The sequence below is a fragment of the Aythya marila genome (assembly GCF_965140915.1).
Source record: "Aythya marila genome assembly, chromosome: 7".
Classification (NCBI taxonomy): Eukaryota; Metazoa; Chordata; class Aves; order Anseriformes; family Anatidae; genus Aythya; species Aythya marila.
Window position 1 is genome coordinate 26,433,775 of NC_139048.1, and position 24,289 is coordinate 26,458,063.

Genomic DNA, 24,289 nt, shown 5'->3' on the forward strand with positions numbered 1-24,289 from the left:
AGATACTTGTGTAAGGCATTGGAAGTTGTGGATTAAGATGCTATTCCTGATGTATTGCCTAGCCATTAATTTTGTAGGTAGGCACAATATCTTTTATTAGACCAGCAATTGGAACAGTCCATTCTCTCAGACTTTTTACATTAAAAGCATGTCTAGTTGTCCTTAAAGTAGTAAGTTACCATCTGCCAGGGCATTCAAATAAATGCAGGTTTATGTGATCTCAGGAGAACGCGCAGAGACCTTAGAGAAAGACTTTTACATAAGGATAATAAGAGCTACTTTTAAAATTCTTGTCTGGCTGGTGGGTGTCCTAGCTCAGACCCTAGACAATTAAAATAAAACTTAAAGTCTGTTTCCTTGTTGTCGGTATCTGTGTGAGACTATTTACTGTAAGGCTGCACGTTTTATCGTCATGAAATGACTGATTGACTTTCTTGGTATAAGAATTAGAATATCTCTGATACTGTAGGTAACAAAGGGAATAACCAACCAGAGGATCCCATCTAACCTGCTTCTCTTTCAAAGCAGGTCAAAGTGACATTCTTCTATTTAGAAATGGGCCAAGTTGTATTATAGTAGAAAACCTACAATAAACAGTAATTCATTGTATAGAACTCCAGTGCTAGCCATTTATGTACACCTCATTATTTTGCTTTGACTACTACTACCCATATGATGTGTCTGTGTTATGCAACCCAGACACACTGATGCAGTTTTGAGATGTAGATCATTCCATTAATTTGCTTTTGTCTGGCTATCCCCTGGAGACCATTGAATTTTCTATTCACCTATTGATTTTTCTGTGTTTAAAAGGTAAAGGGTGCTTGAGTATATGTTTTCTAGATACACAGTTTCTTCTTATGTGGTTACATAAACCAGTTCTATAATGCGGAAATGTCATTACAGCATCATTCCACAGTAATTTGGTAAAAGGTTAATAACAAGCTTTCTTAGAGCTAAGCCTTTATAAGAATTCAATCTAATATTTACAGAAGGGAGATTGAGTTCTGGCTTTGTATGTGAAAGCTGACATAACTGTAACTGTCAAGATGTATAGCATGGTATCTTCTCTACTTTATTTAGTACTAAAAGAAAGACTCTTTTGGTATAGGCAGATTTCCTCAGAACATTACCAACATACTTGATTGCTGAAGCTGGATGCTGTCCTCTTCCTGGCCTGGAACACTGAGTGGGGCTGCAGTGATGTCTGTCTGCATTAAAAATTCACTGAATACTATTGCAAGCATTTGTCGTAACTACAAGTGTGGTCTTTTTGCAAAGCTATTTGCAAACAAGTAGTGTGTATGGCTTGTTTAGAGCTCTAGATCTCTAGTACAGAGCAGTCCTTGGATACTGCTGAAGACCTCTCTGAGGTCTTCAGGAAGATCAGGAAGTCTGGTTAATGAGGAAAGACTGACATTTCGTGAAAGCCTGTGAAAAATCAGATCTCGTGAGCTGAAATCTCTTAAAGGGTTAGAGCCATGTTTGCCTTATTCTTCAGATTTTTGTAACTCTTACTTTCTATGGGCTCAAAGGGGTTTGTTCACATGTTGTGTGTGAAGCACGCTGCTGTACCAGCATGGCCAGATCACTATAGCCACTGAAGGAGGGAGAGCTACCGCACAAGTAAAACAAGCTCCCTCAGTGAAGAATAAACAGTTCTCAATTAACAAGTAATCAGCTCTTGACAGGCATGATTTCTGTCCCCTCAGATACTTAGTTTGCCTCTGCAAATAAGATGTCTGTGAGAAATTGAAAGGGCTTTTGGGCAGAATAGATTGGCAATATCTGTTTGTACAGCCCTGCAGAACAGCACTAGTAAGAAAAGTATAAACAGTTGTTGAGATGAGACTGGTGTTATTAATGGGATGGTCAAATAGAATAATGTCTGTAAATACCTAGGAACTTCTTTTTTGCTCTAATTTATTGGATTATTCGAATTGGTATTTGAAAAATTCATCAGTATTTTAGATAACACTTCAGGAACTTCAGTCTTTGTGCTTATTCGTATGAAAATTACTTCCAGAAGTCAATTTTGGTCATCTACATAATAATTACTGTGCTGTATTGTAGAATAACTAGCTGTAAACTTAAATATGTTCAGTAACAAATTCACTGCATTTTAAGCCCGTTACAGCTTTTTATATGACACAAATAATGGATTTTCTAGTTTAAGATGCCTGTTGTACCATTGAGATTAGTAATTTGAGTGATTAGAGTGATTTAGAGATATTTTTCTTCCAGATCTATTTCTTACAAATTTACCTTAATTGCTAATTAATCCTTGAAATGAGTTCTAGAGGTTAATGTGGTCTATACCTATATCTGAGCTAAGTGTTTCACAGTAATCAGTTTTTACCTATGTTCTGATAGGGTCACTCCACTTTTAATCGTAGGAGTTTGTAATAAGTAGAACATTAAATTTGGAATTTCTTTGTAGCTTGAGGTGTTTTAGGGGTCAGTAACTTTATCTGGTCAAAGGTAGGTTTGAGAGTAGGCAGAAAGAAAGGAAAATAATGAAACAGGTTGGGGAGATCTATAGCATCAGCAGCAGCCTCTTCTAATACAGGTTATCACAATAGATGAAAAGCTCTAGTGAATACTTCCACATTGTGTAAACAGTTAAAAAGCGATCAAGAGTGATACTTAGCTATCTTCAGTAAGAGCCAGGAGAATCCCATTTAGACTTTCAAGGATCTGGTCTTCAGATTCTGTGTCATCTCCACAGAGCCCCAGGTACTCCAGGTGCTGACTCAGGGTTTCTAAACAGAAAGGGACGGAAAACTGTTGAGCCAGTATAAAAAAATACTTTTTTTTTTTTTCTTTTCTTTTCAGTGACTTCAGCTAACTATAAGCTCATCTTCTGAATTATTCAGGTCTAAATGTGCTCATTAAGTAACTCATTTCACCCAAAAGCATGTGGCAAAACTTTGGTTTACTTCTCATACAACACATAGCTCTTGTGCAGGCATAAACAGCAGAGAGAAATTCTGTCTGGAAAAATAAATTAACGTATAGTAACTGTGGTAGAGTTCAAGGGGGGGAGGAGAGAAATAGAGAACTGAAGTCAAACCTGTAATTTCAAAGTATCTTTTTTATAAAAATAATAGCACATGCAGTTTAACTAGCTGTATATCTACTCACTGATGATAGTGGGCAGTAGCAGGCATTAAAAGAATGCAGTAACTTCAGATAAAGTAACGTACTTGTCCATTTGTTACTGGCAGCCTTGGGCTTTAAAAACAAATCTACTATTTATATCAGTGCATTTAATATATTTTTATGGCCTTTTCTTCCATGAATTTGAAGATTTTTGTTTTCTGTTGCTTTTAATTGAGTCTCTAAACACTCTGTAAGTATTTTGCTGTTCAGCTATTTCAAGATTGCTTATGAATATATTGGAAGACACAGGTTCCAGAAAAGGTAACCTCTAATAACTGTGGCTTTCTATTATGAAAGCAATCTTTATTCTGCCCTTCAGGCTTCACCAGATAACCTTCTCTCACATCCAAAGATAGCTTCAATGATAACCTGATTGAAAGGTTTGTAGAAATCAAAAGGCATGGTTAACAGCATCTTCTTTATTCACCTTCTTGCCAGATCCTTAAAAATGTTTAGAGAGAGATTGAGCAACTGTCATATAGAATCTCTCCCATTTTATTAAAATTACTACACAAATATGTGCTCTACTGTAATCCCACAATTTACCTGTGCAGAGATCAGACTTCTGTACTTTAATTTCCTACGTTGTGTAACTGTGTTTGCCACACTTGCTGCTTTCCAAACTATTAATTCTGCAGTTGATTTAAAGGGCATTCTACACATCACAGTTAATGATTTGATTATTCATTATTTATTCTCTTATACACTCTGGGGAATGACATCCAGACCTGACAATTTGTTACCATTTGTTTTATTGATTAGCTCTAAATCAATCTTCTGCCCTTTCAGTCTGAAGATTTCTCCAACTACTTCCTGGAAACAAAAAGGACTTAAAGTGGTTGAAATGAATGTAAGAAATTATGCTGGAAAACTAATGTCTGAAGGAGTTAATTTATAGTAGAATATAATGTAAAATGTTATCAAAATTGCAGTAAAATAGCATTTCTACTTCACAAACTGTTTCACTGAAAAAGATGATTCATGAGTCTTGGCTTAGAAGTCCTTCAGTAGTTGTGTAGGATTGATAATTCATAATTTTTTCTTGTTTAATAGGTTCACTCTTTTCTCTCTCCCTAATGTGCCTATTAATGTAAGATATATATATATATTTTAAGTTAGAATGTGTAAATTTAGTACTTACAGGAACTGACTTCTACAGAGGAACCAGAAGTGCCTTGAGTTGTTTGGAAGAAAGGAGGAATTAAAGAGAGGGGAACTAGAAGACTAATTAAATGTTATTGTCCTTGAGAAGAAAAAAAAAAAAAAAAAAAAAGGTAGTTGTCTTTTGGCTTAATTAAAAGCAGTTATTTATGAAGAGTCACAATTTTAGATTTTTGTGCTTTAAAGATGCCACCTTCAGAAAAATTTTTAATCTGCATTCATCAGGTTAAAAATCCATATGGAGAAGAAACATGAGGAAGTAGTTCCATAGCTGTTATTCTGAGTAAGAAACTGAGGCTGTAGGTATCTGATGTCTCTTGGAGAGGTATTGTAATTGAAAGTAACTTTTTTTTTTTTTTTTTTTTTTTTTTTTTTTTTTTTTGTCTTTTTATGGCCTTTTCAAAGTTGTGTGCTAAGGGCAACAGAGGCATAAAATTGATAGAACAGTGTTCCTTGTTTTGTTTTTTAAAAAGTAGGTGACTTTAAATTTGTTGCCTTTTGAAAACTCCTAGGATAGATTTACAAGGGTGATTGCATATGACCTGATTAAAAAATGGGTGTTAAACATTGATTTCCATTTCTGTAAGGTTCTGCTGCTACAGTTTTCTGAATGAAGGTACATGTAGGTAGAAATTTTCTTCCTTCTCTCCACCCCCCAAAAAAAAATCACCTGAGTAACCTGACAGTTGAATCAGCTTTCATCTTAAACTAGATCTAGTGGGAGTGGGTAGAGAGCTACAACTGCTGATAGTGCAATTTTTAATAAATTAGGAGCCCATGAGAATTATCTCCTGAACTGTATGATTTCATCCTTACCAAGACCCAGAACACATTAGCATGAGAGAATGCATTCACATTCTCGTACTTGTCTAATTAGAGCAATAGTTATATTTGCAACTACATTTCGAATAGAGTTAAGATATTTAGAAAAATGAAAAGACATCTGAATCTCTTAAATTGGAGGAGGTTATTTTACAAATAGCAGTGAGCAGTATATATTACTGGTCACCCATTAGGATGGGATAGTGCTGGTTAGAAATCCAGGTGCTTTGTTATTTCTCCAGGGAACAGATTAGCAGAGAAACACCATATGCATGATGATGGACAAAGTCCTTGAAAAATAACCCATCTGGTTTGTCTATTGTGTTGTGAAAACAGTACCATAAGCAGCAGAATCACCCAGCTGACTAAAGAGCTATTTTTGTGTGTTTTGCAGAAGGCAGTATTTAACTGCAACAGTCTTAAAATAATAAGCCCTCAGACACTCGGAATTTTCTCATGTTGTATGTTATTTCTCAAAACTCATGTTATTTAATCAGCATGGGACAGATTCCTTGATACTCATTGCCTTTAAGTCAATGCTTATGAAATTGGAGTTAGGAGGCAGATGCCATCCTGTGGAGAGGCAACAACAGTAGCATGCACAAAGCTCGTGACGAAAGTTGGCCAGAAAACGGCATTTCTGTTTTGTGGAAAATTCTGGGCTGTTGACATTTTGTTTCATCCTGTGCTGGAACAGAATGTCGACGCCGCAGAACTTGAGGCGAAAGAGAACAATTTGTTTCAGTTTTTGCAAATCTGCTCCTTCCCCAGCTGGCAGCCGGGGCTGGCCAGCAGCCTGGCCGGCTGGTAGCGAGCTGGGCGGAAGCCAGGCGAGCTGGCCAGCTGGTAGGCCCCGGGAGCACTTGCCGCCTGCGTGCTGAGGAGGCCTTCAGCAGAATGAATGTGTCTCGAGGAATCTCTTCGTTCTCTTGAATCAGTGGTTTTCTTCAGAATATTGTTGATCAGCTTTAGGAGTTGGCTGTATGAATGAAATGCAGTCGAGCTCTGCTCTGGAAAGCTCTAATCTTCTGATCTCACTGGTTACCTGCGGGGCCAGAACTTCTTGAGACTCAAGCACAAAAGCCCCCGCTTTTTTCCCTCCAGTGAGCTGAAGGGCTAGATTAATTCACACACAAATCTGAGCATAAACTACTGAGTAGAGGTGTAGGAACCACACTTTTTCAGTGGGAGTTGGCTTTTTGCTCACCAAGAGCAGAAACAATAATGCAGGAAACATACTGTGTCCTGCTGACTTTATCTGGCCTCTGCCATAGGGAAGGAGCCATGAAATGTGAGCTCTTTAGATCTGCTGAAACACTGCTGAGTCAATTCCCAACACAATTTTTGACTAATAAAGTCCTCAAGAAGTGAGGAATCCCACACATCTTTGTATACTTTTCATTGATAACTATCCCCTGAAAAGATAATGCCTTACCCATTTATTTTTCTCATTTTATAACCTTTCATGTGTGTATGAGCTATTTTCTATTTTTTTTTTTTTTTTTTTCCCCCTATAGGAAACATAGACCCTATCCTGCAATTGTTACCAATATTTATCACTGTTTGGTCACAAGCAGTGAAGCAGTGTAAAGTCAGTGTGTACCAATTTGTTTCAGAGGACTTGAAACAACTTACTCCCCTTGAATGCCTTGCCTTGCGTGTCTCCTTTACAACTTTAGTAATTTCACAAGCTAAACTTGTTCTTCTGTTGGTTATCCTCATAATATTTTAGAAGATTCTTCCACACACTTTGATTATTATTCAAATCTATAAATAAGTTTTTTTTCTTTTTTTCTTTTTTTTTTTTTTTTTTTTTCCTGTAACATAAAGACATAGGGATTATTACAGCAGAAGTCCATTTATCTCTGTGTAATCTCTGGTAATAGATGATTAAAGAAAAGTAAAGGATGATTGTACATATCCTTTCCCTGGTATATCCTTGACTATACGCAGTCAACTCTTCAGGGATTTTTTTAGTTTGAGCTTTCAGACGGTTTAATTTACACTTAAATTCATGAATATATTTATTTTAAATTTGCTTATACTTTAGCTGCCAGAATATAGACTGATGATGAGTTTTGTGAAGTAACTTTGGGTTGAGAGAGGAGGAAAAAAAAACCTTGAAGTGGTTATTTGGCCTTCTCATCATTCACGTTTTCTGAAAACACACTGTATTGCTCTGGTGGGAAGCACAAGTCTCTATGGTTAATTAAAATCACATCGTATGTGTAACAGCTAAGGGATAAGAGTCCATATTGATAAACTGCCAGGGTTCTGCAGGTCAAGAGCAGCCAGAAGGCACAAGAGGAGTCCTGAAGAAAACTAAAATTTCAAGTTATAATGTTAGTAAATAGGTGTTAAATCTAGCAATTTAGTAAGAAAATTAAAAATGAAAAATTCACTGTATTCATAGTTTTTTTTTTTTTTTTTTTTTTTTTTTTTTTTAATATGGCTACCTGCAAAATCATGTAGCTATAAACCTCAATTTTCTCACAGTATTTTTTGATGTTCTTTCCTGAAACAATTAAATTAATGCCTGGTCCATGGGAGATGCAAAATCTCCCATGTAACCCTAAAATAAAAAATGTGTCTTCATAGCAAGTAGAAGAATTAGTACCGGTGGAAGTAGGACTTCAGCTCTCTTTCTCTAGCTATGTTGTATTATATTTTCTTGATAAATTGGAGATGAAGAAATATGGAAGGGCTGGTAAGTGTGTTTAACAGCAAACAAAGCATATAAGGTCAAATATTTACGCTTGTGCCCAAAGAAAGGAGAGCAGCTCTATCATTATAACAGTTTTGTTGTAACTGAAGGAAGCAAAACCTGCTGCTTCTGACTCCAGTGTGCCTAGCAAGGAAAGGAGGGTCAAGGAGAAGAAAGATGCAATTTATTTATTTATTTATTTATTTTTAATTCCTCCAATGGGAAAAGTAAAGTACCATAAGAACAGATCTTCCATCTCTTTAGACTTTTAAATCCATGGCAAGAAGATTGTCTCATAAGCCATATTTTTATCCATCTCTCTATGAAAAGACGCAGCCATGTTGGAAGATATGTTTTGTCTCTGTCACTGCACTAAAGGGTGATGAGATGTAGGGGAAAAATCATTAGATTAATAAGGAGCTTGGGAGAGAATTAGTTTTAACTAATATCATAGGTATAACATAATTATGAACAACTCCTCACTTTTTTTTTTTTTACTCTTGTTTTTCTGCATAAAGTATTTTAGATTACTCAAGTCCGTAGCCATAAAGAATTTGCAATAGAAGTAAATCTTAAGGATTCTTTTGAGGTAGGTTTTTGTGTGGTGGTGGTGTTTTATTTATTTATTTAAAGTTTCTGAATGGAAGTTACTTGAAAGAAAATGTCTGTGGATAGAAAATGCTTTGTAGACACAATTGCTATAGTAAAATTAGCATAGATTGAAGAAACGGGGGAGGAAGTATTTTGAATTATTTTTGAGTTTGAGACAGCATTTTAAATTGCAGTCTCTTGATGGAATGCCCTTGGTTTATTTAAGCTGAATTGAGTTTAAGGCACGATCCTGTTTTTGTCAGTAGCATGGGGTTGAAAGCTAAGTGTCATTTGGAATGACACTTGAGACTGCTCTAAGTTAATTGAGCCAGGGTGGTCCTATAGTTGATGGTCACGTAGGCATACATAGCCTTCACATCTTGCCCCTGCATCCCTTAACAATCCTCTGCAAGAAGGAAAGGAGTGGGAATGAATGACTAGTATAAATTATTCTAGAAGGCTGGAGCCCTGTCATTAACTGGAAAGTGAAATACATCATTCTGACCACCCCTAACAGTAAGAAATCCAGGTCTTTTCCAACCAGTTTTATTTGTAAACTTGACAAGCCTTGACTGAAATCTCTGAAGATACAGATTAGTTTTATTAAATGCAAGTATTTGGGTTAGGCATGTGGCTTGAATGTCTGAAAGAAGTCAAGGTTTCCTTTTGATTTCAATCTAAAAAGAGTCATGTTCTCCCCATTATTATTTTTCCTTATTTTGCCTGATACTCTTTTTACCTGGTCTGGACTATTGGTGTATATACTCAATGTTAATGGCCAAATACCTACAGTTTCTAAGAATGATTTTAAAAATACCTATTATCAAGAAATGGAAAACAAAGGAAAACCTACTATTCATATTGTCCACAAGAACTTGCCTTTGCCCATTGCTTTTGCAGCCTTTCTGTTTTGCATTTACCAACCCTGAACTCTTTAGAGCACTGTTCATTGTCTATGATCATGTGGGATACAACTCTGAACATTTTACTGTTCAGAAGAATGAGAGTGCAGCAGGTATTTAAGGAGATTTTTACTGTTTAGCTTGAGGTGCTCTATCAATTGCAAAGGATTGTCGTGGTTCCACTCGAGTGGGCAGCCGAGCTCCACCACAGCCGCTCTCTCACTCCCCCTCCTCAAAGAGGAATGGGGAGAAAATATGTGAAAAGTGGCCCAAGGGTTGAGATAAGGACAAGAAAATCACGCAATAATTATTGTAACGGGCAAAACAGACTCGGCATAAGGAGATAGTAAGGAGATAGTAAGCCTATTACTAACAAGCGAGAGAAGTGAGAAAATAAAGGAAAAAGCAAACCAAAAGCACCTTCCCCCCCATCCACCCTCTTCCACCTCCTCCCCCCGAGCGGCGCAGGGGAACGGGGGAATGGGGGTTATGGTCAGTCTACAGCACTTCGTCTCTGCCGCTCCTTCTTGGTCACTCTCGTCCCCTGTGCTGTGGGGTCCCACCCACGGGATGCAGTCCTTGATGAACTGATCCGGCGTGGGCTTCCCACAGGCAGCAGCTCTTCCAGAACTGCTCCAGATATGGGTCCGTACCACGAGGTCCATCCCTCAGGAGAAAACTGCTCCAACCTGGCTCCCTTACAGGCAGCAGCTCCTGCCAGGTCACCTGCTCCTGCGTGGGCTCCTCTCCACGGGCTACAGGTCCGGCCCGGAATCTGCTCCGGCAGGGGTCTTCCACAGGCGGCAGCCTCCGTCGGTGCAGGTCCACCTGCTCCACCGTGGTCTGCTCCACCGTGGTCTCCTCCACGGGCTGCAGCGTGGGACCCTGCTCCACCGTGGTACTCCATGGGCTGCAGGGGGACATCCTGCTTCACCATGGTCCTCACCACAGGCCACAGGGGACTTCTGCTCCGGCGCCTGGAGCACCTCTCCCCCCCCCTCTACACTGACCTTGGCACCTGCAAGGCTGTTCTCTCACTCCTGGCTGCTGTCTGGGGCAGCGTTTTTTCCCTGTCTTAAATATGCTCTCACAGAGGCGCAAAACAACATCGCTTATTGGCTCAGATCTGGAGAACAATGGGGCCCTTCCCAAACATGGGGCAGCTTCTAGAGCTTTCTTTTTCACAGAAACCACCCCTATGGCTCCCTGCTACCAAAACTTTGCCACGTAAACCCACTACAAGGATCTAAAAAAAATTTCTCTAATCCGTGTCTAGAAATCCTCTAATTGTCATTGATTAGCCAGGACAGCTACAAATACCTTCTTTGACTCAGTGTTGTATCTGTTTTTTTTTTTATTATTATTTTTATTTATTTTTAAGTACTGTGGTCAAAAAATAAGTTGAAAAATAATAGGAACACCTAGCAGTAAAGTGGAAAAAGCAATAACAAACACAAATAGGTCAGCATCTTGTGGCCATAGCTGGGTACTGAGTGTTGGGTTTTTAATGCTTAAACACCAATCCCTTAGCAGAAGAGCATTGCAAGAGGATGATAGCAGAAAGTATTGGAGGAGTTTACTATAGTGTTGGTATGTCTACAATATGTGCATCAGCTGGCCTTGGGCTATTCTTCAGTCTCTCAGCTGTTGATTACCACAGTTCAGCATTTATTTCTGTGGGGCTTCCTATTGTTCATCTGCTGTTTGGCCTGCAGTCTGTCCAGAAAGCTTAGTTCTTCTTTGGCCTTTGGTGTCAGGCTTGTTTCCAGGCATATTCAGAGCAGATATTGGAGAACAGAGCACTTCTCTTCTGAGCTCAAGTTTTATTAACAACCTGACTGCTCAGAGTGGTGAAAGATAACTTCATTATGTGTCTGAGAGATTTAAAAAGAGTGTGTTGGTGTGTGAACGGACTTTAATGGACTGTATTCATCATTATCACTTAAATGGAGAATCTGAACATAGTTTTTAACTTGAGTAAAACATAAATGAGTGAAGAATTTGAAAATGTCAACAGTTAAAGGAGAGGAAGGAATGTTGTATGATTTGGTTGGGAATTACATGGTTGAAGTATAGAATTTCACAGCACAATTACTGAAGTACAAAGCTGTAAGTGTATTGATTGTGAAATGGAGATTAACGGGAAGAAATCCAACCCTTATTTCTAATAAATAAATAAATAAATAAATAAATAAAGTTTTGAGATAGTTGAATTCCACCAAGGAGGGAATGCAGGAAGGATGGGGAGTGCTGGTACAAGGGAGACGAGGGGTTGAAAGCAGACCCTAATGGTCTATGGCTGATGCTGTGCCCTGTGGAGTCTTCATTATGAATGGCTGGAGAATCCTGCCTGAAAATGGATAAGAGGAAGAATATGTTTACCCTAGGATAACCTGAAACAGATCAGTGAGGTAAGTCGGAAGAAAGCCAGACAAGTGCAGTCAGGGAGAACATATGTGCTGAAGAGATGACCCATAGTATGAAAAGCTGCTTAGTTGTCTTCTGCTAAACTTATTCCTGTTTTGAGGGCTGTAGAATAGGAATAACATTCACTTAGAATGTTGAATCAAAATGTTGTTTTAAATTTGTGTACAAGTATGGACTTTTTTGTTTGTTTGTTTGTTTATATTCCTGATAATTTAACTGTGACACAGTGCTTATGGAATAGGTCTGTTTGTCATGCTAGCTTTATAGGCTAATGCTGAGTCTGAGCTCCCAGATACCCTAATTCCTTATGCAAGGTAGGTATGGGAATGCTAGCATGCACGTTTACTAGTCAGACTTGCAGGAATAGCAGCAAATGTGCTATGCTCAAAAATAGTGAGCAATGTACCTAAAAATTTGCTTTCTGCACAAACAACAGTTTGTGTTTGGGTCGCATCCTCAGATTTTTCTTTGTAAACGAGGTCAAGAAGCTTGCTGGTTTAAATCAAAGTACAGCTTTTTCCTTAGATGCTCACTTCTAGGAGGCGTTGATTTCAAGACATTTGTCAAACATGGGGTGAGTTGTCAGAGCTGGCAAAGCTACATGCTGACTGTAAAACAATGTGAGCAGATAAGTAATAGGACAAATTGTGACAGCAGAGTGTAAATTGATTGATTTCATTTATGGAAATTAATGCAATTTCAGCTCTGTCTTGCTAGTGCACCAAGACTTAGTTCTCTTTATTTGTTACGAGCAATGTTGATCTCTAAAGCTACTGTTGGTCACACAGCTACTATACATCCTAAGTAGGTTATCTTTTACATCATGGACTTGCTGTTTGCTCACATCTGTAATCTTGCAGCACAAAGTGAATTAAACGAGCCCTTTCCTTTGGTCATTATATGCGTGTGGGAAGTGGGCTTTAGTATCAGCCAAATAACATTGTCTAATTTCCCTGGCTCCCTAAATTTAGCTTGAAGAGCTGTCAGTAGAGGAAAAAACAATTAGACTCCACAGCAGAGAAAACACTAATTTCCTTTGGCTGACAACTCCTACAAGTATTTTTTTTTCTTTCCTTTTTTTTTTTTTTTCCTTGAGTCAAGTAAAAGAATGGCTGTAAATAAAGTAGCCTTTGCACTGATGTCAAAGCATCAGACCAGTCCATGACTATCCCTGCTAAGCAGTGTGTTAGGAACGTAGATGTATGTTTGAGACCATAGTAGCACCACAGTGACAATAGTTGGTATTGTTCAGACCCTGCTATGTTGTAAGAAAAGATGCTGGCAAGTGTTGGAGGTAGACTGCAGAACAGTGGTCCAGGAGGCTTGGAAGTTATGCCATCCCTGGCCTGCTGCCTGCCTTCTCTCCACAGAAGCAGAGTTTCTTCCCTGGCGTGGCAATGCATGCAATCCAGTTATCCACAGGGACAGATCTGAAAGCTACCTGCTTGGCTGTAGAAGTTTTGGTTGGCATATGGGTGTTGCTGGAGCATGTTGATGTGCAGTTTAAGCAAGAACCTGTTGCAGCAGTAAAGAAAAGATGGCCCTGTAGAGTCTAGAAAATAGATGGTAGTGGAAGCACTGGGAGGCCCAGCCAGGAAGTGAGTAGCCTGCTGAGCAGCTACCTGGACAGGTGCTGAGGAACAAACCAAATACAAATACAGGCTTCTGTGCCTGGACTCCACCTAAACAGGCACAGCACAAAAAGGTCCCTCAGATCACATGAAAACTCCTGAACTTCTAGAATTTAATTCATGATTATTATCTGTGCGAGGAAACTCTCAGGCCTGAACATTTTAGATTTCCAGTTGCGTGTGACACATGCTATATAAGTTCATTGTACCACATGGATTTAGGAGGCTATAGTGCAAAGATGGTCAGACTTGAAATGACATTTCTCCTCTGCTCTGGTATAACAGCAAATGAAGTGTATTTCCGTGGTTCACAAGGACAGAGCTTTTGTCTGCACCTCATCCTCCATCTGCACCTGTCTTGTCCTTGGTAATTATCTGTATGCCTCCACACAAGACCTGGAAAATCCCACTGAGAGAGGAAGGATTTGTCTCTGCACCGTTGAGTAACTTAAGGGTTCCACAGAGTCTACAGTGCAGTTACTACATTTTCTTATTACTCAGAGGTTTTCTGAATAAAGCTACTGTAGTGGGAACTTGTGTAAATTCTGGCAGTTTTTTTTTTTTTTTCTGTGGGCATTGCCTGAAGCTTTTGCAGTACTCGATATTACAGTGCCGATCCTGATATGTGAACTTGACCCCACTAGACCACTTAATAGGGATGTGAAGGAGATCCTTGAAAGATACCCTTGAAATTGATTGCATAGTGGACATGCTAGGAATATTTTTTCCTAGTTAGTAGTGGAGGGTGGCAGTATTTACGCAGCGTAAGATATCACACAGTGAAAAAGGATCATTTGGAGGTCTGACATGCATTTTAAAAATTATGGCCTTATAAAATCAGTGCTTAATACAAGTAACCCATTGCTGTAATGTATGACTTGTTTTAGAGCTCCGCTCCAAAACCTGAGTTGCTCAGTAGAATCTGCCTTATCGGTGCATTGCTTTATTGCTTCCTATAAAGGGCCATTTTTGTGTGTGTTCCCAGTGCAAAAAGAAGGGTCAGATTCTAAAGGCATGGGTCTCCTAACACTTCAAATTTAATTTGGGTATTTATATTACTTAAATATATTGGCCTACTGTTACCTGTGCTTTATGAAAGGTTTGAGCTCTGCTATACAAGTGGGTTGGCATTGCTGGGGGCACATCGGATGCTGCAGTGCAGCTCCCAGGCTCTGCAGGGAGCTCGCTGCTGGGAGCTCCCCGTAGCTGTTCTCTGCTGCCAGAGTGAGAGGGTGGTGATGTCAAACAGTGCTGTTTGAAAGGGAACAGGCGTCTTGATATCTTGAGAAAACTCAAGATGTACTAATGAAATAAATACAGTAAAGTGGTTTGCAAAATAGTTGTGAAGTGTTTTTAGGCATTGTTTGTGTCTACAACACCTCCAGCCTATTCAAGATGACACAAATACCTTCTATGTGCATGTCTCTTCCTGGTCTGAATGTTGGAATAAGGTCTTCAAGTGCAAACCTAAATTTATGTAATGCTAAAAAAGATTTTTTTGATAGTACCTGGAACTGTCAGGTTCACAAGTCTTTGCAGCTTGTCTCTCTTTTATTTTTCCCTTACAATCGTTAGAAATTATCTTAGCTTTTTAAAATATCAAAACATATGCCAAAGCGTATAGGAGGAGATTTGGGATTTGGACAAAAGAAAGGAAGGAAGCAATTAATTAAGGTGTGGAGGGAAGAAGTGTTTTTGAACAAATAACATTTTTACTGTGGTGAGCTTGTGCATTTCGGTCTAAGTACTTTGTGACTAGATTTCTACCTACTATTATACTTTTCTCACACAGAGAAGTTAAAGAATGAAGATGAAATACTTTTGATGAAAAGGTTTTGGGGCAACAATTGGGCTCAGCAGTGCTGATTTCAAATACCTGTTTCTGTTATTTCTTATCCTTTTAGTGGTAAAATGTTCTCTGATTTGAACCTTCAGGTAGTTTCTTTCTAAAGTGGACATATATTCACTTTTTTTTTTTCTGGAAACTTTTTTTTTTCTTACTTGCTTCTCCTTCATTATCTTTTACAAAGCCATTTGCATTTCTTAGTGCACAACGGGTTGATATTACATAGATGTTAAAAATTCCTAGATTTAACTAGATACAGTGCCTAGCATTTCTAGCATTGTTACCATAATCCAAGTCTTTAAAAAGAGCATTCACTATAGAGAGAAGAAACATCCTTACCAGAAACAATGTACTTTTTGATATGTAAGGTTATTTTGTTTTCTGACTTCATTTCTAGAGATGTCGAAGGTAGTGTCCTCTTTGAAGGAGTTTCTAGAAGACTTTTAGTAAAGCTGAGTAGTTATCCCCAATTTCTTTTAGTGTAAACAAGGCAGTCATTTTAGACTGCAATCATCTACAAAGCAAATTCTCAACCCCAGTTTATAGATAGCCCAACAAAAACATGACAGTAAATTCCTGACTCCTGAATTACGTATGTTTTCATTATATCTGTTATTTGAAATTGGCTCCTTATTGGAAGCTCCTTATTAGAACAATCTGGCTAAAAATATGAATTATTTTTGATATTAAAAAAAAAAGATAAAAAAGATAAAAAGATTAAAAAAAAAAGATAATTGAGTTCCTTCCAAGCAGTGCTGAATATTATTTAGTTTATTTATTTATTTATTTATTATTGATTAGGGGGAAGTAAAAAACATACAAGCTGTAGTTTCAGGGGATTAGGTATTAAAAGTTACTTAGATTGTGACAGAGCAAGAAGAGGCCCTTTCCAGCTGCTTGATGACCTTGTGTGAAAACAAATTGCTGTGTTTACAAACAAAGGAAAGATGGAAACCCTGATAGTGAAGTACTATTGGGTTTATGCCTTCAACATCTGTTCTTAAGTGTTAGAGCTTTGCTTCACACAGCACAAAGAACATCTAGCTGAAATGAAGCAGAGAGACTTTGAGGGGTTTATTCAAAGCTGTGCAGTTTGGAACCCTGTCTCCACTGCAGGTGCAGGTCAGGATGGCTTTACTGGCTTTGGTGCAATCTAGATTCTAATTCTAAAGAACAAGAACAAGAACATTGGCTGAATTTCCTTCAGGTACTGGAAAACAACAAGCTTTAAGTTGTATTTATTAATCTCAAATGATGCTTGAAAATTTTGTAAGGAAAAAAAAAAGCCACAACAGTTGTGGGACTTCCACTTTATGGATGTATTAAAGAATAAGCTATTGAAGTAAATGGTGTATAGCAAGACACTGGGGAAGGTTGATTACTACATGTAATACATGTATTCTAATATTGCCTAGGCTGGGCAATTTAGTTTTTTGAGTTGTAAGGTAGGTAACACAGCTTGTCTGAAAAATGCTGTAACTGTTACATATGAATGAATAGTTCTTTAAAAAGGAAAATTTGATAAATGTACTAGAACTGTGTGGTCTTCTGTTTGCCACTTATTATTCTTCTGGCCAAAGTTTTATACTTCAAGAGCAGAAACAGTGCTGTGTGACCAAATGCATGCTGTAAAGAGCAATAACAGAAGTGGAAATGAAAGCTTTGAGCAGCCATCAGCAAATAAGCCTTCTGAACAGAACATTCACAAAATAGGGCAGATATACAGAAACAATGTAGGAATAAGAGAAGAAACAACCCACCATGACAAGACTTGCTTCGGTCATCTTCACAAGAATTGCAGTAGAAACAATAAGTCCTACAGAAATATTCTATACAGATAGAACTAGGTTAGGCCAGAAGCAATACCAAGATACACGTGTAATACTGTTTAGTCCACCTATGTTTTGTGTGCCCATCTTTGAGTCTTTATGGTGCTTTTAAATTATATTTTGATCTGCTTTATCAGTGTCCCAGAACTACTGAGATGTTTGACTTGAACATTTATTTAATTGACTAAGAAGATAATTATTCCCAATAGCTGCTCAATTTTTGTACTCCACTTAGAGACAGATTATTTCACCTTTAAATGCGTTGAGTAATGCTAAGATTAGTTCCACTGATGTCGTGGGGTCTAATTGTGGAGTAAGTTACCATCATGTGAATGGAGGTGGAAGGTTGAACCCTTTGATCCAGTTACCTGATACCTTCTGATGATCTGGAGAATAATGGAAATTAAAATCTCAAAGGTGTATTTTAAATCCAGTCTGAATGTCATTCCTTTCACACGGAACGTTCATATTTAAAGGCTTACACACTCAGTCTTTATCTAGGCTAAATGTTGAGTCATAGAGAAACACATTCAAAGGCTGGGCCATTTAGATGCTTCTCCAGTCTTTTCAGTTGTGCTTGACAAAGAGGCAGAGACCAATGTGAGCAGTTTTGCTTTGATGTATGTTGTACAGTCAATAGAGAATGGTAAATTTTAGTTCACCTCAAAATATTTTATTCATAAGAACTCATAATTTTCCGGTGTCTTTTTCAGTTTTCATTGTCCTTCTCATAATTTGATAATGTTATTTAAACAAATCTTAGCTTTCATTTGAGTGCAAATTGTTAGAAATAGGGGGCACAAGATTTCAGGTCAGCTACAGTGATGTGTTTATTATAGAACTACATTTCTATTTTTAAATGATTTTAAATTAGTTTTCTATTTCTAGCACATACATTTGCAATTCCTATATGAGAAAGGCAAATTAATCATGTATTAGCAATCATATCTATCTATAGTTAACAAGAGCTTTACTTACCCATAAAAGCTGCAGCTTTCCAGAGTGGGGACAATAGAGAATAGCTGATCTGTACTGTGAGTCTTTGTCCTTTACAACTAGCAAGCTGTGAATAAGGGAGAGATTTTATAGCTTTCAGGCTGATGAGCAGCCCACAGCACGCTTCGCTCTTTTCTCCTTCTCTTTTCTGTGACCCTGCTCTTCAAATGCATCTAATACTCCATAATTACTTAATCCTCCACCACTGCTTGTGTTTCCAGTTCTTAGATGTCATTAACAGAAATGGAAACACAGCAATTATCATGCTGGGAGAGAACCTTTCAAATCTTCAGAATAGTTTATATTGAATTTCCCTTTGCTGTCATTCAGGAAAAGTGATTATTGAATCTAATAAAGAACAGATTTTCAAGAGCCCAGTTCCCTTATTGGCATCGAAGTACACCAGCCAGTTTAAAAAATGTTTGGTTCCCTGAAGCTACAACTAAAGTCTAGCAAAACTGTGTCAACACCTGAATCTCACCTGGTGGGTGTTGAGAACTTGAGAAAACTCATCTGATCCACATTCACTTTATTATCATTTCTACTTTTCACTCACCCTTCAAGTTCATGTGACTGAAGCATATGTGGCCAAAGTGTTGTTTTCGATTCCATTAAGATAACATTGGAGTCTGAAGCTGCCACTTCTGCCTTACTATTTTTGATTAAGTAGAATGTTTATTAAATGTTCTGTGTTTTGGTGGGAGTAATTGTTATGGGGAAAAAAACCACTATTTTCCAAGCAATAGTTTCAAAAAGGTACATTATTTCTGTTGCCTTTTTCAGCCCACTTCATTCTGCTTGAGAGTTGAGCTTCTAACATACAAGGCAGTTACAAGAATGGCTTACAGAGTACATGCTGTGCTCCCTTTAGGATCTGCTACAGCCCCCTGACGTTGCTGTAGCATGAGTTTAAGGAAACACTGTCTGCCTGTTAATACTATTTAAAGATTGTTCCGACAAGCAGATTGAGCTTCCCAGTGTGGCACGACGTATTGTCGCGGTTGTGGATTTAGGACTGGGCTCCAAGTCTGTAGTGCTCTAAACTTTGCTGCACTGTGGTGCTGTAATGACTGTGATGGTTATTACACTGAAGAGAGTTTAAATTGCTGACTCTTAAAGAAAAAAAAGTGATCTGATAATGAGTTTGGAGCCTGAGGATCTTGTTAAGGAGGTTGGAAGTTTTTACTGACTCTTCCTAGATAATTAAAAAGCTGGTCCCCTTGGCTGTGTTTATGGAGAGGGAGGGTAAACTGAATGCATTTTTTTTTTCCCCAGTCATATTGGCATGTTTTGCAGTTTCATGTAAATTGGAAAATAAAGTCCTAAGGTAAGGATTGCTCCATTACATATCATAATGGGGAAAACTACTTATTTGTGTATCATTTGTTTGCAATACTACATTTGGAAAAAGTATTATACAGATACTGGAGAAATATGATATGTGTTTGACCGTTTAAAAGGGACTGATATCAGTCATGGATTAAGTTGCTTGTCACAAAACAGTGACACTCTCCTGCCAGCTGAGGGATTTACAAGATTAATTGTCTCTTGACCACTATTGGGTATCAAATGTACGGCCGTGGAGTTTAGGGTACTGACAATTCTTCGGTGGGATTGCCACAAGCTGTCAGCATGGGCAGAGGTGGCGACATTTCTGAAATGCAAGGGAGAAGGGTAAATGATGGCATGTTATGGGCAAACATGGTAAAGGGTGAAGCCTTTAAAGAGATGTAATACAAAGCATGGTGGGGAGGAGTAGGTGGTACTGTGGCATTAGGTAAGCCAGAAGCATACAGCCTGTATAGGGGCCACTTCCAGTGCCTTTTGAAGTCAATGCGAGCTTTTCAAAGATTTCAAGTAACACTGGATCAGACTCATGAATGTGTATAAAAAGGTAATAATGGAAAAAAAAAAGTGCCCGTCCTTTGTAAAAGCCTGAAGGAAACAAAATGAGGTGTACAGTAAATAGGTGAAGACAAGTAAGAAATCACATCAGATAAACTCATCTTCAGTGTCGTTCATCATCACACCTCAGTGAATACTAATGGGAAAACACAAGATACTGCAAGATACTGCAAAAAACACTGACAAGCAGCCAGGTATGGAAATTCTGTGCCAAATGAACTGTGATTTTATATGCAAACTAATCAGCTACAAAGATTATGGCAAAATAAGACAGGATGGGAATCCAAATTTGTAGAACAGCACTGTCAAGCTAAAATACTCCTTCTGTTTGTGTATAGTCCTGTAAACCTGTTGTATAGCAACACTTAGTAGTCTTTACCACCATCAGGTGCCAGCTACACTAGGTGCTGTTCAAATGCACAGCGAGAACAGTTTTTGCTTCAGAAATGTTTACAACCAAACTGAAAAATCAAAAAACACCTTGCCGGTAACCTGAGATAGAGCCAGTGGCAGAGGCAACTGGGAAACTTGGCGGTGCTCCTTGGAGGAGGCAGCCCCCAGCTCTGGAGAGGCATTAGGTGTAGCCAGAAGGGCTGAGAGGGCCAGCATGCTGGCCTGGGTCTGCACCTCTGTGCAGCTTCTGAAATGAAGCAGGGACTGCTGCTGGGGGAGCAAAGGTGTGTTCATGCTTCCTCTTCTAGGCATATCACTGGAATGAAAGAGATGGAGCAGCTATCTTCTCTGCAGGTGCTTATGAGAATTTATTTTCAGCAGAAGTAAAAGAAACGATCTAGAATAAATGGAGATTTTTTTCTTTCCTGACGGACGGATTGCTTTAAGTAGTTAACCTAATAATTTGCACTGGGATTTCTCTGTCATCTGAAGATTAATTTATTGTTTTAATTTTTTGAAAAGTGGAAATGTTTATTGTAGCTTCAGGAAAACTGGCTTCTTCAGGAAAAAAGTGGACAGTGGATACATGTATTGATCAGCACAGTAAAATGTCAGAAAATAACTGCTAAAGACTCTTTACACAGGGAATCTACGGTGTTTCCATGTATGGTATCATTTTTCTTCTTTGCCTTAGAATACTTATGAAGTGATATTTTAGTCTGGTTCACAGGTCTAGTGAATGCAGTTATTTTGGGAAAATCAAAGATTTTTTAGAAGAGGAGCTGAACTATCATCGGCTTACTTGCTTAGCATGAAATTCCTGTAACTATGATGAAAATAAACCTAAGGGAACAGAAGGGAAAGTGGAGGAGTTGGAGCAGAGGACAAGAACGTCAGAGGGTAGAACTAGCCCATGGTCGTGCTTCAGCAAACTGTTTTTGGAAGGAATTAGAAATAATGTGATCTAGAACATCCCATTAAGACCCAAGGCAAGCCTCTCGTTCTTTGTGGTCAGGAGCAAGATCCTGACTTTGTAGGACTCAGAGTGGTAGAGAGCATGTTGTCAGGCAGGGAGTAGTACACAACTTCATGCAGTGCTGTGGGAGAGGTGGCTGCAGTCCTCCCAGAGTGCTGCTGGGCTTCTCTAGCTGTGCGTAGGCTACTGAAAGGATTTATTACTCTGAAATTCTTACTTGACTCTGGAGTACTTTGATGGGGAAGTCATATGAGCAAATACTAGGCTTAGAGATACACTTTTGACTTATGAAAATTATTATTTCTTCTTGTTGGTAAAACAACAAGCAATCACTTGATATATATCAGAGTTCTGCCCGAGATTTCCCGGAAAGGAGCACACAAATCTACTGCACTCTGGACTTACTGTGCATGCTCCCATGCATGTGTTGGATGTGACTTGACAGTGCTGTTGTCAGGGATTTCTTGATGCTTACAACTCTCTTGTAACTACAGCTCTGTCTGGGCTACAGATATCCCCAAATCCAGGGAAAATTGCCATTATTTGTCTGCAGTACTCTGGTAATAAAATATAAACTGGATTTGCATGTATTTAGGGGTCTTGTCTGGAGTTCTGGCAATTTGTTCAGTGTTGTATTGGGATATACCTGATGGTCAAGTTCTCAAATTCAGGGCATTATTTCTTGATGGCAAGAGAAGAATTATCAGTGAAGAAGTATATGAATTGCTGCTGCCACTAGTATTTCTTTTCAAGCAGTTTATACCAATACACCTTCAATATTGTATTATGTGAAGAATTTGGCCACCAAAAGCTTGTCTATCTATTAAAATGCCTCGTTAGTTGTGAATTATGAAATTGAAGCAGTGGGCCAACTGAATACTTTCATTTCACTTTCAGATTTACTCTAGGTTAGTTTACCTGTCATGAAAATTCATTTAATCCAAGACAAATGCAGTAACTCTTACACTTTTAGTAGAGACAGTATTTTAAATAAATTCATTGAAAATGCATTGCAATAAGCTGGAGCAATGGTTCATTGTAAAGAAATTCAGCTGGCCAAGGCATTTCTTTGGATTTTCTTTTCCTTGGCTGCAAAAAAAACCAAAAACAAACAAACAAACAAACAAACAAAAAACACAACAAAACAAACCAAAACAAACCACCACCAACTTTCTCTGTGTAATTGTGTCCTACTCATTGTGGAGATAAGCTGTTTAAACTTTGAGTGATTAAACTTTTGGTGAGTGTTTTCAAGTTTTTCAAGTTTTTCTCTTTAACTCTGGCAAATGCCAACACTAAGTTTTATCCTTTTTTTTATTCCTTCTCTGGAATAGGATCCTCCCATCATACGAAAATATGGAAGCCATAAATTTGTACTATTACGGCTTTATCTTCTTGTGTTGTAAAACTACTTTTTGCAAAAAGCATCACAGATCTACAATTCATTTAATGCCATGCAGTTTTTAACATGTCAGTAATCATGTACTTGAAGAAGGTGGTGTCCACGCCTACCATTAACTGCCTGAGACCTTAGAGAATACCTCTTGAGAACATCTCTGATGAAGATCAAATTACTTTTGAAAGTCTGCTTATGAATACCTGCTGAGAAGAGTAGGGCCCGATGTTATGAACTCTTCTCTAATCATGTCAATGTTCATGTTTTGACAATGAATAATCAGGGAACTCTACAAGGAAAAGTGTTGACCAAAAAGATTAAAACTAAGATGTAGAAAAGGATGATATCTTTTAGGGAATTAATGTGCTAAGTGTGAAAAGCTGAATTTACCACTTTTTTTTTTTTTTTTTTTTTTTTTTTTTTCCCGTTTCATCTTTACCACTAGAATAGAATCAGTAATTTCAGTGTTAGGGTATTGTCCTTTCCTATACATTGATGAAGCGCGTGGATCCTTCAAGTTTGTTTTTGAATAGTTTTGTCTGTCTTTCTAATTTCTATATACCATTTTTTTTGCTTCCTGTTTAGTGTGATGCTGATGCAATAAAAATATATGTACATACACCCACAGATTCTTATTCTCTTTGGTACAGAATAAAAATACCAAATGAAAATGGAAAAGCAGCATATGCCTGCAGTTAGCCTGAGTATCTTCAGCTGAGGGAAAAAAAAAAAAAAAACAACAACAACAAAACACCATTATCATCCTTACCCCTTGATTCACTTCAAAGAAAATTGTCTGGGGATTTTCTGTGGCAGAGACCTGGTGGAACTGAAGCCTGTGCTTTTGGAGAGCAGAAAAAGACTCACATATTTAAAAAAAAAAAAAAAAAAAAAAAGGGGGCGGGGAGAGGGCAGATGGAAAAAAGTAATTGCATCACTTCTCATTTTTAAGAGATGCTTCTGGAAGGCAAAGAAGTGACTGACAGGAATAGATGTGATAGTTCGTGATCCTGGTTAAATTTAACTTTAGTTAGAAAACTTGTGTATAAAGATTCAAATTGCTCTGTTTCCTTATTCTATGTGAACCACTTTACAAGGCCCACATGCTAACATTTCTCAGAGCTGTCAAAACACAAATCCTAGCCTTGTTTGATGGTGGAGTAGCCGTGTCGTGAAAAAAGTCAGATCGACTCTATCAAAGTCATAAATACTGTTAAGTCTCAGGATGAAGGCCAAATTAGCGTGTGGTAAAATTAGTTCTATTCCATTTATACAGGATCTGGATTTATTGTTCTTCACTCCCGTTACATTTTAAGGTTCAGTACTAGGACAAAACTCTTGCTGTGGTTTCAATCCAGAAGGTCATTCACACTAAAAATGGGAATTTCACTCCAACTTTGACAGTTTTGTGTTTTGGTCACAGTTGACCAGCGCACACTTTTACTGTGATAGTATAGGTTGCTCTTCTGGTGAATTTGTACAGGGGCTGCTGGTTGAAGTCCTCAGGTTGCTTGAAAGGCTGATATATAGACTTGCACATTCAGAGCT